General features: G+C 34.9%; 1 protein-coding gene and 1 long non-coding RNA gene across 6 annotated transcripts in view; one reads left to right on the forward strand and one right to left on the reverse strand.

Annotated features, from left to right (window-relative positions):
* Positions 1 to 17,293, forward strand: part of znf365 (zinc finger protein 365) — a 64,335-nt gene that overhangs the window by 19,172 nt on the left and 27,870 nt on the right. The window lies entirely within an intron of this gene.
* On the reverse strand, positions 3,367 to 7,004 carry LOC141378411 (uncharacterized). The gene is made up of 3 exons (XR_012392984.1): positions 5,472 to 7,004; positions 4,067 to 5,077; positions 3,367 to 3,904 (listed from the first exon to the last, which is right to left on the reverse strand). It is a non-coding gene; the product is annotated as an uncharacterized lncRNA (long non-coding RNA).

Genomic DNA, 17,293 nt, shown 5'->3' on the forward strand with positions numbered 1-17,293 from the left:
CATTCATGTATTTGGGTAGACACTTGATTTGACTAACGGCACTTTGACTTTGCAGTAAAGTTACTTATAATTCGTAAATGCAAGAATGTAGCCTGTAAGACGCAGGGTAGATTTCACCCACAGCACCTTAGTCTTGATATGAAACCAGTCTGTTTTGATGAAGCCAAACGAGGGTAATTTGCTAACACTTTTGTTCAGTTTAAAGCGATAGTTCACCCTAAAACAATTCACTTACTCACCCTTAAGTGCTTAAGAGTTTCTTTCTTTTGTTAAGCACAAAAAAAGTTTTATAGAAAATGATCAAAAGCAGTAAGCATTCCTATGAATATATATATATATATATATATATATATATATATATATATATATATATATATATATATATATATATTTATTTTTTGTTAGGTTTCCTACTGGTCATGAAATTTTAAAAGGTGTATTCCAGAATTTTATATGCACTGTAAACAATATTTATTAACAGTTTCCATATTTTGTTATCCACAAGTGTTTTCTGTTTATTTACAGTTGTGAATTGCATTATGGATTATTGATTTCTGCTCTGTCCACTTTTGTTATGAAAAAAGTACTCTACAGTTTAACAAAGTGACTTTTATTGACATTTTAGTAGTTTGAAATAATATAATGTATAAGAAAAAACTGAGAAATAAGACTTATTACTTATGTAAAATAAATGACGGTTTATTACAAAATATACTACACTAACACAGACAATATATTACATTTAATTAAATATACCTTTATTTGTATAGCGCTTTTGCAATGTAGATATCACTTTAAACTCCTAAAACATCACTTTTTTCAAACTTTTGCAGATTAAAGTTGTTGGAGGGAAGACCGAGGGTCCCATAATGCAATTTAAAAGCATAAATAAATGAGAAATTAAACAATAAAAAGTCACAAATTATAGAAAAATGCTAATTTACAAATAATTTTTACAGTGTATATATCTGGAATATTTTTGTTTGTCATTTTAAATGTTACTTTCCATCAATTCAAATGTAATTGTTTTACACGTTTTGCCTATTTTTCTGTGTTGTTTTATTCATTTTCTGCTTGTCAGCTGACAGTCAAATATATATATATATATGGGCCCTGTGATAGACCTGGTGCAATAAGGCGCAAGACGTGTTTAGTGCGATTTGTTGCTAATTTCAGACCAGCACAACTGTAATTTTTACGTTTTGCGCCACGTTGTACAATCGGGGGTGTGACAGTCTTAAAAGGAGGTGTGTTAAGGTACATTGTTGGCATGCTGCTATTTTGAGGAACTGAAATAGACGTGCCATTGATTAACTAAAACCTGTTCTAAAGTCCAGCGCAGGTTGCGTTAGTCAAGTTAGTATAAGTCAGAGCTCATTTTGCCGGATCCGGCACCTCATTATACTGATCCCCCTTCTCAACCGCCCTTCTCCCCCGTCTGCTGTTCACTTTCTTCCGCAACTCCCCATCCCTCGAGAGCGACAAGAGCAGGAGCATATTATTCCGTCACTAAAATAGCAAAAGGTCTTTAATGCTTTTGCGCCTATATCATTAAAATAGAGCCCTGTAATATGAAAATTAGAGTTGCTAAACAAAAAGATGTACAACTTGTTTTGTTTTGCTAAAAATGAAGAAAAGTAAATAAATTCAGACGTCTTTGCACATACATGAAAAATAAGGTGGAGATAGGTCATGATAATGTAGCTTTTTAGTCAGTAAAATCAGGAAATAAAAATCTGGGAACCCTCATTTATAAACAGAAAAGGGAAACTCAATCAGGTTTGTGAAGAGTGAGTAAATGATGACCGAATGATCATTTTTGGGTGAACTGTTCCTTAAATCTATGCTTTTTTTTATTACTGTACAAGTTGCATGTGACAAGATTAATAGGACTTCTCATGTGTGAAACTAAAATAAAAAACATACAAAGGAATAACTAACAGCACTTGGCATTTGGGTTCAGAAGTCAGAATTATAAAAGCAACTATTTATATTTCCGTGTTTTGACCTCTGTTCGTGATGTTTGGTTCAGTGGTGGCGAAGTCATCCACTCCATCGACACTGTGATTACAATCTTTTTTTGTGGTTCCTTCATGTTTTTCTGTATTCCTGGTTCTGTTGTATTTATTAGAAGGAGATCTAAAGTACTGTAGTGCTGTGTGAGCATGAGCTAGTGCACATCCATCAGTATTTTATTGTGAGTGAGCATGCTATAATGCTTTATCCAGTGGCTTTGTGCAATATGTGACGATATTTTCATAATGCAATGAAAAGAAATGGAATTGTACAAAGAAATGTGGAGGATATTAGGGTCAAACTAAATTAGGGTCAACCTAATTCACAAATGATTATTTGACTATTTGGTTGGTTGGTTGGGTGATTGATTATATATTATATAATATACTCAATGAACCAAGCGCTTTAATTTCGCAATAGAATCTGAGAGTCTAAGCTAAATCTAAGTCTGTAGCTAATTTTACATGCACCAAATTTTGCCAATCTGAATTAATTGAATTCTATTTTGCAGGTCTGTTTACATATACTATACATTGTGGTTCGATTGTTTATGGATGTTTTTATATACATTCTGATTAAAACACAAAATTGATGCTTGTTGTTATTTTAAACATTTCATAAACCAGCAATTTTTTACCATTTTTCCTCAGTCCACCAGTTCTTTCCATCCAGTTCCATCTTTACAATTAAAGACATGTACCTGTTATATGATTATGAATATGAATATTAGATCTGGATAGGATTGTGAAAGTATATTTGGGTTTAAGAGTTTACATGGTCTTTCATTTTGCTGTTGGTTTAAATTAGAAAATTATTAGAAAATTAGAACATTAATGTAAACATAGCCACTGTGTTTTATTTGTTTATTATCAGTATCAACTAATATGAATAGATACAGCAAACAAGGTTCAGACCTTGACAAAATCAATTGACTGACTAAAAACATAAATGGGTACACACAAAAAAAAGTATATAGTTTAATAGTAAGTTGGTAATCTAGTGTATTTGAATACTTTTTAGTTTTGCACAATTATGTCAGTTTTTGCACAATAAATGTCAATATTTTGGCAAATTTCAAGAAGGGATTCGTTGTTTTTAGGAAGCAGATTTAAGTATGGATTTTACCAAAAAAAAACGTTAGACTAATTAAGATACTGAAAATTTTATTGGTCATACAGTGTATATATATATATATATATATATATATATATATATATATATATATATATATATATATATATATATATATATATATATATATATATATATATACAGTACTAAACCGCTTGTTTTTTCTTCATTATTAATTATTTTACTGAACATGATTTAAACCTTTGATACATTTTAGACAGCATTTTAAGAGAGGGAGCAGGTTAAGATAAAAAAATCTGACATTTTGTACATATTAGATTCAGATTTTATTTACAAATTTATCTAGACTTTTTAAAGTATTTAATAATTTTGCACTGACAAAATTGTAGGATTATTCAAAATACGTGCAGCTCATTTTCTTCATGCAATTCATATTTTCATATTTAATATTTCATTTTACATATTATTGCTGATATTGCAACATTTTTACATTAATCTATTATCGGCTGATAAATATCAGTATCTGATACATGGGTGTATCTGTGGGTGCAGTTGCTATGGTTAATACTAATGTTTGGGGAAGTGCATTTATTTTGAACTTTGATCAAAACTAACTGGAATTGCCTGTGCATTTCAACAAATTTAACAAGTTTAAGGATTTAATCTATTATCGGCTGGTAAATATTGGTATCCGATCTATGGGTGTATCTGTGTACATTTGCTATGGTTACTACTAAAGTTTAGGGGAAGTGCATTTATTTCGAACTGTGATAAAGAAAAAACTGACTGGAACTACCTGTGCATTTCAATAAATTTAACGAATTAACAAATTTAATTTGTTTATTTATTATCGGCTGATAAATATCAGTATTCAGTACATGTGTGTTGCTATGGTTACTATTAATGTTTGGGGGAAGCGCATTTACATCGAACTGTGATTAAAACTGACTGAAACTACCTGTGCATTTCAACAAATTTAACGAATGAACGAATTAACCTATTATCACCTGATAAATATTGGTATTCGATACATAAATGTATATGGGTGCAGTTGCTTTGGTTACTACTAATGTTTGCGGGAAATGCATTTATTTCGAATTGTGATCAAAACTGATTGGAACTGCCTGTGAATTTCAACTAATTTAAAGAATTAACAAATTGAATAAATTAATGTGTATATGGGTGCAGTTGCTTTTGTTACTACTAATGTTTAGGGGAAGCGCATTTATTTGGAACTGTGATCAAAACTGGCTCAAACTACCTGTGCATTTTTAAAATTTAACTATTTTACCTATTATCTGCTAATAAATATCAGTATTCGATACTAGAGAGTGTCTATGGGTGCAGTTGCTTTGGTTACTAATGTTTGGGGGAAGCGTATTTATTTCGAACTGTGATCAAAACTGACTAGAACTACCTGTGCATTTAAATGAATCAACAAATTTAACAAATGAATCATTTATTGGCTGATAAATATCGGTATCCAATACATGGGTATGTCTATGGGTGCAGTTGCTATGGTTACTCTGGTGTATATGGATTTGGAGTAAATGCATTTATTCCGAACTGTGATGAAAACAGAACTGCCTGTGCATTTCAACGAATTTAACGAATTAATCTATTATAGGCTGATAAATATTGGTATCCGATACGTTGTGTATTAATGGGTGCAGTTGCTATGGTTACAACCAGGGCTTTACATTAACACCCGCCAACCCGCCACGCCAAATGCAGGTAGATTTCGGCGGTGGCGGGTAAGACAGACACTCCCACTAGCCACTTTGGCTAGTTGAAAATAATTTTCCCAGATAATAATTCTTAAAAGCAGGGTTCGACAATATGGAAGGTCCAATATACATGCACAGGTGATCGAGAAGCAACACGACTGACAAAAGTAATTGCGTTCGCAACTTCGCACGAGCAAAGCAGGTGAATACCGAATGAGAGGATAATCACTCGCGCTAACGCCCTATTCACACGGGGCGTCATCGTCAACGCTTCCCATTCACTTTGAATGGGTGACGTCAGGTGTTGCCGAACTGCATTGTGGATCCGTCGGCACTGCTTTAGAAGCGTTGCTCGCTCAGAAGTTGGGACTAGCTCAACTTTTCAAGCGCCAACGGAAGCGTCAGCCAATCAGATCGCTGTATGCAAATACACCAGCTCAGACAGTGGCCTATTGCTGACTGGATTTCATTGGCTGACGCTTTTAAAGCCCCGTGTGAATAGGGCGTAACAGCTAAAGTGATGCGCGCGACTGTTTATAACGCGTGCGCGTTATAAACAGTCGCGCGCATCACTTTAGCTGTTACGCCCTATTCACACGGGGCTTTAAAAGCGTCAGCCAATGAAATCCAGTGGACGCCCTATTCACACGTTTCCTTTAGTGAAGCAACTGTGTCTAGAAATACAACTGATGCGATCGGTTCTCTTACAAATAGACTGAACAAAAAGGGAGAAACATGCACCTACAGTCTTGCTGCATTCAAGAGTTCCAGAGTTGACTTATTGTAAGCAGCGCCAGTTGCTTTGCTTTAATCATTTTTTGAACAGATTATTTATGGGTCTAACATTAACCATGCATGTGTGATCATCCTTTCATTATCACACAGTATGTTTTTTACCTGCGTTCTTTTGCGTAATATGGTTTAATTATCATTTTTCTACAATAACATTGCTTTAATGGGAGATCTGGTGATCTGGGACCTTTAGCCAGGACAGATTACAGTGCATATGTTTTGTTAAATAAAAAGTATATTCAGCTATATTTTGCTTGTTTTGACACATTTAAAATTTGTTGCTAAGAAATAATTAACTGTTTATGTATGGTGTGGTCAGAGATAAATGAGGTAAATCCTTCATTTTGGGCTCTGAAAATTATGAAAACTAATTGTTATATATGAAACCTTGACCCATTTGCTCGATTGAGCAAGCTCATACACGACACAATGTGAAATGAATGAGGAGGCAAGTAGAGATAACGCAATCTCTAAATCAAATAATTTTAGCATGTCAAGGTCATATTTATGTGTATAAAATATATTTTCCCAACAATTAAATTGTGGCTAGTTGAAATGGTGATTGGCTAGTGATGTTGGAAAACTACTAGCCACAGTGGCTGGTGATCAAAAAAGTTAATGTTAAGCCCTGGTTACAACTAATGTTTGGGGGAAGGGCATTTATTTCAACTGTGATCAAAACTGACTGGAACCACCTGTGCATTTGAATGAATTTAACAAACACCCTCCGCCAATGAGATCAAGAATTTCAATAGGCCATGAATAATAAACTGTAATGCATTTGTGCCAGAAATGTATTTAGATGTGCATTTATCTAAAACTAACTACACACCTTAGAATATTCATCAACCAATCAGAATCAAGCATTCAACCAGACCAAATTCAACCAAAATAACAAAATGATGTAATAATAATGGATAAAAATATCAGTGTGAATAATTTTTTTTTCCTTTTTATGAATAAGGTTGGGCCCTAGAAACGTAGGTATGCCATTATAGATGTGACAATCAGAAGTAGAACGTTTTCTGTTCTATTGTTTGGTGTTTCTCGATAATAATGAGTATAATTTGAGCAAATGTATAATGTTGTGCCATGTTGGTTTCTTTCAAAGAAAAATACTGAATTTGTTTTCTCTAGACTCTATTATATTAATGTGTGTGCCTTTCTCTTGGAACATTGTCATCTGTATTACACTTGTGATACTGTGAGATTCAAAGTCTCGCACTAGTATCCTTGCTGCTGTACGTGATATTCTGAATAATAGAAATGAGATTAGAATTAATCATTAAAGACTGATTTATTAATGCAATATGCCTGTTATCCTTCTTTTGTGGTGACTGCGACATTATTAAAATCTGAGCGGTCATGTATTTGATCAGATACACTTTCTTTTCTGTGTTTCATTCCTGATGATGTTGTAGTTTTAGATATGAATTTAAAGTTATAGTCAAATGTCATTTTACAATAAGGTTTCACTATAGTTAATGTATTTACGAATATGAACTAATAATCAACAGTACTTGTACAGCGTTTATAATTAACAGTTCAACATTTACTAATGCACAGTTAACATCCAAATGCTTGTGAGTTAGCAATGTTGAGTTAGCATGAACTAACAATGAATGACTGAATTTTTAATGAACTAACATAAATAAATACTGTAACTTAATTAACATCAACTAATACAACCCTATTGTTAATTTTTACCCAAATGTAGTGTTTATGGAGCTGTGAATACAATATCTTTATTTGCATGTATTTATTATTGCAGTACAGAAGGTGAGCACTAGAGGGTATCCTTGATTTTACTGCATAGGCAACACTAGTTTTAGGATTTCTGTGAAGATCTTTCTGTACTTATAAAAATGCAATGGTTTTCAACTGAAAATTCAACCCGAACACATTCGTACACACAGGAAAGTATGACTTTTAATATTCAACACCAGCACTCTCATGTCTGTGTGACTGTTTAAATTCTGCCGTTTTAGTCAAGCTTTGGAAAATATTGAGAATTTTTTTTTTCTGAGCATATTACAGTTCATGGAGTTATTGGTCTTATCATTTTCCTTGTAAACTCTTAGATGAATTGAGCTTTAGAAATCACATACACAGAGCTTAAATGCTGAAACATTTTGATGTAAGAGTTTGTTTACGTGCTGCCAAGTGCATGTATATTATATTCAGTCTAAGAAAAACCTTTTTTGCTTTTAGCACATCATCTTGTACAATTTCAAATATTTCTTAAGTGTTATTTAATGGGGAGAAGATTTGTTCAACACATTTTAATCGTAACTCATTTCTAATTATTAGTGTCTTTTGTCTTTGTCATGATGACAATATTTTACCAGTTATTTATTCAGGATACTACTATTCAGCAAGTGCAATTTAAAGGCTAAACTAGGTTAATTAGGTTAACAAGTCAATTTACCGGACAACAGTGATTGTTCTGTAACCAGTCAGGAAAAAACTATTCATAAATGGGTTAATAATTTTGACTGAAATATTTTATTGAGTCATTTGTTTTTATTTCCACCAAAGTAAAAGAAACAAGACTCCAAAAGAAAAATAGGAGTAATACTGTATTAAATTTCCTTGCTATGCTAAACATCGCTTGGGGAGTATTTTAAAAAGCAGTAAAAATTTACTAGAGGGCCAATAAATTTGTCTATAAATGTAACCTCCAAGTTTTTTTTTAGTTTAGGTTAAACTTTTTTGCCAGTTCTGCTTGGCAAAGAAAGGAAACTTGTCTTTAACACTGGATTTAAGACAACAGTTATAAGAATCACACAATAGCAACACAAATCAAGACAACAACACAAGTTAAAGTTTTAAAAACCAAATAAGCCCTATACATACAGTGTATCCGGAAAGTATTGATAGCGCTTTACTTTTTCCACATATATTTTTATGTTACAGCCTTATTCCAAAATGTATTACATTCATTTATTTCCTTAAAATTCCACACACACAATACCCCATAATGACAATATGAAAAAGCATTCTTTGAAATTGTTGAAAATTTATTAAAAATAAAAAACCTGAAAAATCACATGTACATAGGTATTCACAGCCTTTACTCAATACTTTGTTGATGCACCTTTAACAGCGATTACAGCCTCAAGTCTTTTTGAATATGATGCCACAAGCTTGCACACCTGTCTTTGGGAATTTTTGCCCATTGCTTTTCGCAGTACCTCTCAAGCTCTACTAGGTTGGATGGGAAACTATGGTGTACAGATGAGCGGTGGCTGGTTTTCTCCAAACGGAACACCTTCGTTGTGCATTCACTCCGAAGAGTTTGATTTTAGACCAGAGATTTTTGTTCTTCAGGTGCCTTTTTGTTAATTCCAGGTGGGGAGTGGCTTCCGTCTGGCCACTCTATCATACAGGCCTGATTGGTGGATTGCTGCACAGATGGTTGTCCTTCTGTAAGGTTCTCCTCTCTCCACAGAAGAATGCTTGAGTCAGTTAGAGTGACCATCGAGTTATTGATCTCCTCCCTGACTAAGGCCCTTCTCCCCTAATCACTCAGCTTATGGCCGGCCAGCTCTTGGAAGAGTCCTGGTGGTTCCAAACATCTTCCACTTACGGATGATGGAGGCCACTGTGCTCATTAGAACTTTCAAAGCAACAGAAATTTTTCTGTAACCTTCCCCAGAGTTGTGCCTCGTGACAATCCTGTCTCAGAGGTCTACAGACAATTCCTTTGTCTTCATGCTTGGTTTCTGCTTTGACATGCAATGTCAACCATGGGACCTTATATTGACAGGTGTATGCCTTTTCAAATCATGTCCGAACAACTGAATTTACCACAGAAGTACTATTAATGAAGCTGCTGACACATCTCAAGAATGATCAGTGGAAACAGAATACACCTGAGCTCAATTCAGAGCTTCACGGCAAAGGTTGTGAATACTGATTTACATTTGATTTTTCAGGTTTTTTAATTTTAATAAATTTGCACCTCTTAAAAATTATTATTTTTTTTCATATTGTCATTATGTTTCCCAGAGATGGGTTGTGGCTGGAAGGGCATCCGCTGCGTAAAAACTTACTGGATAAGTTGGCGGTTCATTCCGCTGTGGCCACCCCAGATTAACAAATGGACTAAGCCGACAAGAAAAGGAATGAATGAATTGTCATTATGGGGTATTGTGTGTAGAATTTTGAGGAAATAAATTAATTTAATCCATTTTGGAATAAGGCTAACCTAAAAACATGGAAAAAGTAAAGCGCCATGAATCAGGGGCGGACTGGGACAAAAATTCAGCCCTGGCAGTGTAGCCACACCAGCCCATAGTACCACACTGACACAAACCCACCCACAGACACGCACGTTCAAATTCATAGGTATAGAGATGGTGAAATAATGTAAGCAATACCATTCATTCATTAATTTTCTTTTCAGCTTAGTCCCTTTATTAATCTGGGGTTACCACAGCGGAATGAACCGCACATGGAGACCTAAAGTGATTGTTAGCACTTGCATGCTCAGTTCTTCTTATAAACTTTGTTGAGAGAATAAAGAATCAAAAGAAATCTGGATTGATTGCATCATGAGAGGATTAATTACATACTGTATCCTATGCATGCATTTAATGTTTTACTTCAAAGACTAGCTATGTATTCAGAGTTCACTACAAATGCCTACAGAACTATGGCTATAGCTATATGTTGCATGTTACACTATATTGCTAGTAGCACACAGCACTCTGTATCAACTAAATCACGTAATCTGCTGATAATTTTAAAATGTAAAGGAGTTCTATGCTAAGCTTACAACTGTTAAACACTGTAGGTTACTGTCAAAAACTGTCAGAAGTGAATGGTGTGAAAAATAGCAGGTTTTAAAATAATGACTTATTTAAGTATATGAAGTATATTTTCTGTTTTCTTACCTCCTCTACCACGCTTCTGTCCTCCGATGCAGTGGCTGAATTTAAGTTTTTCGAAAATATTTCAGTTTATTTTATGCATTTTGCAGCGTCTGATGTTAAAGTCCTTTCTTTGTTTTCTCCGATCTTTTTGGCACCGCCTTTACTTTTTTAACAGTCCATCTCTGAGCTTGTGTTGCACTTATTGTTTGACATTCTTGCCAGATTTTGATTATTTCCGGGTAACCTCTGATTGGTTCGGCCCATCTCGAAACCAGCTGGCCATCGCCGATTGGGCAAAATGCTTTACATTTATTATATTTGTTATTATTATTATTGCTATTATCATTGCATCAGATATCAGATATCATCATCATCATCATATCACATCTTGCAGAACACAAAAGCTGCCTGCATTTAAAAACCTTACGTATTAAAAAAAAAAAAAACTCACCGGCCCACATTTAAAAAATAACTAACTAACTAACTAACTAACTTTTAAATTACTATTAAAAAAACAAATTTTGGGTGATGAGGTGGCACAATAGGTAGTGTTGTCGCCTCACAGCAAGAAGGTTGCTGGTTTCAGCCTCGGCTGGGTCAGCTAGCGTTTCTGTGTGGAGTTTATATGTTCTCCCCGTGTTTGCGTGGGTTTCCTATGGGTGCTCTGGTGTCCCCCACAAGTCTAAAGACATGCGCTATAGGTGAATTGGGTAAGCTAAAATTGTCCGCAGTGTATGTGTGTGAATGAGTGTGTATGAGTGTTTCCCAGTGATGGGTAGCAGCTGGAAGGGCATCCGCTGCATAAAACATATGCTGAATCAGTTGGCGGTTCATTCCGCTGTGGCAACCCCAGATTAATTAAGGGACTAAGCCACAAAGGAAATGAATGAAAAACAAATTGTAAGACGTGGAAAGTAGAGAGACTCAAACTGTATTTTTGGCTTACATTAACTTGTATGTTTTTAAAGCAAGTTTGTGCTCTATAATTGCACGTTTTATAAATTAATCTTTTTTTTTTTGGCAAGGAAAAGAACGATTAATATCCTGACAGTTCCTCGTCACTTTCAAAGGGCAGCTTTATGCAACATTTCCATTTGTGTTCTGCAGAAATAGCTGTTCAGAGTAAGTGAAATTTAAACTAAGAAAAAAATGTAAATCCAGCTCTTGTTTGAGAGGTCTGTAGAGCAGAAGAGCTTCAGCTTGGCTGTGTTTCAGAGAAAATAAACTTCCAGAACGGAAACACAACTTATCCAGACAGCTCAGCTCTGTGGTCAAGGAGCGAAGACCTCTCTGCTACATTAAACAAAGATGTCATCTAGGAGCAGAGAGTGAAAAAACAGCTGCTTCTGGCTGAAATGAATGTCAACATTAGTGTTCCTGCAGATCAAAGAATGGTTTGCTTGCCATTCGATTGGTTCGCTCTTATTGAGAAGCTCTGTTGGGCTCAGACTAACGTCACACACCACATCTGAGTTCACAACCCCTCAAATTTACATTTCTCAGAAGGTTTTGTCCCACCATTCATGAGCATTCCGGCCTACTTGTGTGTAGTACAACCCGTATTCAGTATAGGTCAATAACTGTTTTCCGTTTTAGTATATTTTAAGTAGAGGTGTAACGAATGCTACTTGTATTCATCCCGAACCGTCAGGGGTGTACAGGTGTCACAGTTCTGTTCATGTACAGTGATGACGAATACAGTCAGTTCAGATGTGATGTGTTGCAAAAAAGACAACCATTAACAAGCCAATCACAGAGAATATGTCTTTGCATCTGAAAGCACAAGATGTAGTGCTTAGTGATTGTTATTTTGTCAAATAAAACAGTTGTGGCAGCACGGTGGCTCAGTGGATAGAACTGTTGCCTCACAGTAAGAAGGTTGCTGGTTCGAGTCTTGGCTAGGTCATTTAACATTTCTGTGTAGAGTTTGCATTTTCTCCCCGTGTTGGTGTAGGTTTCCTCCGGGTTCTCCGGTTTCCCCAACAGTTTAAAGACGTGCGCTATGTGTGAATTGAATAAACTAAACTGGCCAGAGTGTATGAATGTGAATAAGTGTGTATGGGTGTTTGCCAGTATAGGGTTGCAGCTAGAAGAACATCCGCTGTGTAATACATATGCTAGATAATTTTTTGGTTCATTTCACCTGATAAATAAAGCGACTAAGCCAAAGGAAAATAAAGAAATACAGTTGTCATGCCAACTTGCTTCTGTAAACAGCCACTTTGAGTTCTTCTGATTGGTTTACTGTATTGGAACTGACATTGATGAGTGGCACCGCGAGTAAAAGTTATAAATATTTTATATTGACAAAGTGTCTAAAAAACGTGTTGCTTGTGCTTAAGGCGCTGCAAATTGTAAGGGAATAATGGTCACAGGTCTGTCAGTACATGTTTACATAAAAAAGAATGGAAATTTAAGACATTTTGCCATTTTGTGGACATATACTACCTTACAAAAGTCTTGTCATCGATCCCTGTTGTAAGACCAGCAAATAACAACTTGGCTTCTAGTTGATCATTTGGAAAAGTGGCAAAAGGTCGATTTTTCTGATGATCATCTGTTGAACTGCATCCCAATCATCACAAATACTGAGGAAGCCCTATTGGAACCTGCATGGACCCAAGATTCTCAAAATCATCATGACCATAGTTTGGTGTTACATTGAGTATAGGGTGTGCGAGAGATCTGCAGAGTGAATGGCAACATCAACAGCCTGAGGTATCAAGACATTCAGCAGGCTAGCGCTCCTTCAGTCTCCACATCAAAGTTCCTAAAGAAAAGGTCAAGGTGCTCCAGTATTGGCCAGCCCAGTCACCAGACATAAGCATTATCGAGCATGTTTGGGGTAAGATGAAGGAGGAGGCATTAAAGATAAATCCAAAGAATCTTGATGAACTCGGCGAGTCCTGCAAGATCACTTTCCACTTCTGATACCAAATCATCAACTAGAAGTCCAACGAATGTGACTGCACCCACAGTGGCATTGATTTGTGAAAGGAATAAACTCAAACAAATACTAATTTTAAATACATTTTGACCAATCATGTATTGAGTAAAAGTGCAGGTCAGATAAAGTCAAGATATCAGGCTTATCACAATTCTGTCAAAGTGTAACAGTTAGATTAAAGTGTGTACTGTGTGTTCCATAAATGTAAACAGTCTTGTGACAGCTACTATTTGTTTGTGTGGACATTCCACCAAAGCCAATGGGAGGTGAGCCTGCGACCTTTAGCCGAAAAGGGTTAACAGCTAAAGCTAATCTCTGCATTCACTAAGAAAAATGGAGGCTCGTTGGGAATTACAGCTCTTGTGCTGTTTTTGCTGAAGGTATTTCATCGACTTCATTGAAGTATAGTTAACTGCCAAGCAAAATAAACTTCTGACTGAGAGGCATCTGTTTGTATGAGTTGGCAGTGAAGGATGTTTACAAGAAGAACGCGGAAAAAGTGAAAAAGGCCAACTAATATTATTAGAAAGCACACTTGTTTCTGTAAAGTGTGTCATAGCGTAGTAAGGACTGGATTGTTTGTGCATTTATTAGTGTCCGGTGTGAATTCCTATGACACGGTAGAACTTCTTCATGATGTCATCAGAAATGTTTCTTCACAGTCACATTGTGATTCACACACAGTGTGTGTGCATTTCCAAGCTCAGAGGACTGCAGTAGGCGGTAGTGTTGCATCTGTTGCATAGCTTTAGCTTTTTATAGACGCTCTGTTTTTAAGTGTATACGCCAATGAATGATTGGACAAAATATGCAGGAATGACCGCAGATGACTAAACTTCTTCCTCTCTCTACAAATATATATATTTTAAAACAATGTCTTCCAAACATGCCTTTGAGTCACAATTGGTTGGGAAACAGCCAAAATGTCAACAGTCTGTTTCTGCACTGATAATGAGATCATTCCCTCGCTATCCTAGTCATTTTATTGATTTCTTGCCCATAATTTGAAGTCTGAATTGAGCAACGCTGAATTATATAACGCATGAATACAATGTGTCACTGTGGATTTTATCATATAAAAAATAAAACAACAGCTCACCATCTGCTGACACATTTCCATAGACGCACTGTGTAAAGCTAGTCACTCTAATTCTGCATAATATTTTTTTGCAGTCACACTCGTTATATGTAAATAATATAAACACATACTGCATAGATGTCATATTGCCAGTATAAATGGCATATTAATTCGGCCATTTACTCACCATCATTTGCAGTGCGGCTTTATTTTATCTGTGAAACATATAAAAGGAGATACTTTGAAGAAATATTTGAAATCAAACACAACTTTGAGGTCTTAACTCTCAAATTTAAATGTATTCAGATCAAAAACACGGACAAAAATCCACCAAAATCTGTTGTGGTTGGTTCAAATACTACATTTGTGTGCTGCTCATTGGAATTTGAGATAAAACAAACTGTAAACAACCTAAGCTGCTTAATTTACATACAAAATTGTGCAATTTGCCCTATAGACGTTGGACGTCCCTCCTGGAGAAAACAAAAACAAACAATAGAAACTATCATTGACGTTCTAATGGTTTCCAAACACAGAAAACTAGTACTTATTAAAAGCCAATAACTTTTAACCATTAAAACCAATGTGTTTTTAGACAATGAAGGCAATGAATGACCCATAGGAATTAACCATTAGAGTTTTCACCAGAACTAATTTCCTAGCAAGCAATTTTTAGTTTTAAAGGATGCCTAATAGATGTCTAAACATAGTCATCTTGGCTAAATCAAGGCTAAATTTGGGCTGTCAGTGAAAATTGTATAGACCTCAGGCCAAAACTAGACTAGTCGTCAAATAAACAGAAATTAATGACATATATAGTCTGTCTAATCTGTCTGTTTGACAACTAGTCTAGTTTTGGTCTATTAGATTGTCTCTGACAGCTTAAGTTTAGCCTTGTTTTAGCCAAGCTGTCTACATTCAGATGTCTATTAGAATTGTTTAAAATTGTTTGCTGGGTTAACTTATGTTATAATGATTTACATCATTACAAATTGGATTCTATTGCTGCTGCTGCTGCTGCTGTTTTTTGTCAGATTAATTTTAGTGGGTGTATTGTGTAAATTCCCCTTCAGGGTCACACAAGTGTCAGTAGATTTCCAAAAGGGAACATTCTCAAAATAGGCTACTGTTATGAAAAGGTTTTTCTAACATTTTGCTGTTTTTCCAGATACGTTAATAGATTTCTTCATGGGTATCTTTTGTTTAAAATCATAATCAAACCATTATTCATGAAACATTTTCAGGGTTAATACGGTCATGGAAAACCTGGAAATGTCATGGAATTTTGACATTGTATTTTCCAGGCATGGAAAAGTTTTGGAAAAACAGAAAAACCTAAAGTTTTGGAAAAGTCATGGAAAACAGATGTCTGTATACCAGAATATAGGTTAGTTGTCTTTACTTCTTTTCTGTCCTTGGCTAATCACATACTTTCACATTATTACTGCGGTGTAAGCATTGTCTAAATTTTACATGCAAATTTAAACTGAATATATTGTTGCGTGTTTTACGAGATGATGAAATAAATTTGAACATGCAGTGTTTTTCTGTTATCACGCATATGTAGACATTGCATGAAACTTGTCATAAAAATGGACTTAAGTGTCTTTAAAAAATCCTGGAAAAGTCATGGAATTTTAGTAGTTAAAATGTGTATGAACCCTGATTTTTGTGAACATTTAATTATTAAGACATTAGTATTTGTAGGGTTCAGATTTGGATTTTTTTTTAAATAATTCTATAAATATGCTAAAACTGATTAAAAATGTCTATTTAAAACAATTCATTTGAAATTAAATGTTTTTTTTCAATGTTTCAAGAATAACAAATCAGATTTCATGGCATATTCAAGGGCAAAACAATCTTAGGAGGACATATTTATATTTGGTAGATTGCAGATAATCACACTAACTATTGCAGATTGATTACAAATATTATTGTGAAGAATTTAAACTAGGCTATATCAGTGTAAATGTAGAGAATTCGTTTTTACAATATTAGACAGCTTTCTGTAATTATTGTCCTTTAAAAGAAAACTTCTACCAAAACTGCTAATTCTGTCATCCTTTACTTACCTTTGTTCACAATCAGTTTAAGTTTCTTTATTCTGTTAAACACAAAGTAAGATATTTTGAAGAAACAATTGAATTCTATAGCTATTTGTTTCAAATATGGAAGCCAAATGTTGCAGGTTTTCAGCTTTTTCAAAATACCTTCTCGTGTGACAGAATAAAGAAACTCCCGAAGGTTTGGAAACACTTGAGGGTGAGTAAATTGTAAGGCAGTTTTCATATTTGGGCAAACTATCCCTTTAAGAATATAGTTTTACTACAAACAAAAAAGGTTAATCGTTTAAACTTTGGCAATGATACAATAATAATGGTTTTGTTGCAAAAACCCTATTTTAATTGTGGTGTTTGTGATTGTTCATACAGATTAACTTTTGGGCTTTAAAGTAAAATTCAGTTGTTTTTAAATTTAACAATATTAGCCTATATGTACAGTTTTATGTCTTTAAATACTTTTCGCGGTCACCAAACCGACCGTGACCTCTTTTTTTTTCCGTATCAGAGCATTTTCAAAGCGTGACTTTTCTCTGAGTGGCGGTGAAGGACTGAAGTGTCATTGCCCCTTGTAAGGTCAGTGTATGGGAATTGTAGTAACCAGTTTAAGCGTGATATCTCTTACAACGTACATTTATGATGCGAGTATGCTACTGTCTTGTTACTCATACAAAATGAGTTTGGCAAAAGCTTACAAACAC

Source organism: Danio rerio, chromosome 17 (assembly GCF_049306965.1).
Source record: "Danio rerio strain Tuebingen ecotype United States chromosome 17, GRCz12tu, whole genome shotgun sequence".
Classification (NCBI taxonomy): Eukaryota; Metazoa; Chordata; class Actinopteri; order Cypriniformes; family Danionidae; genus Danio; species Danio rerio.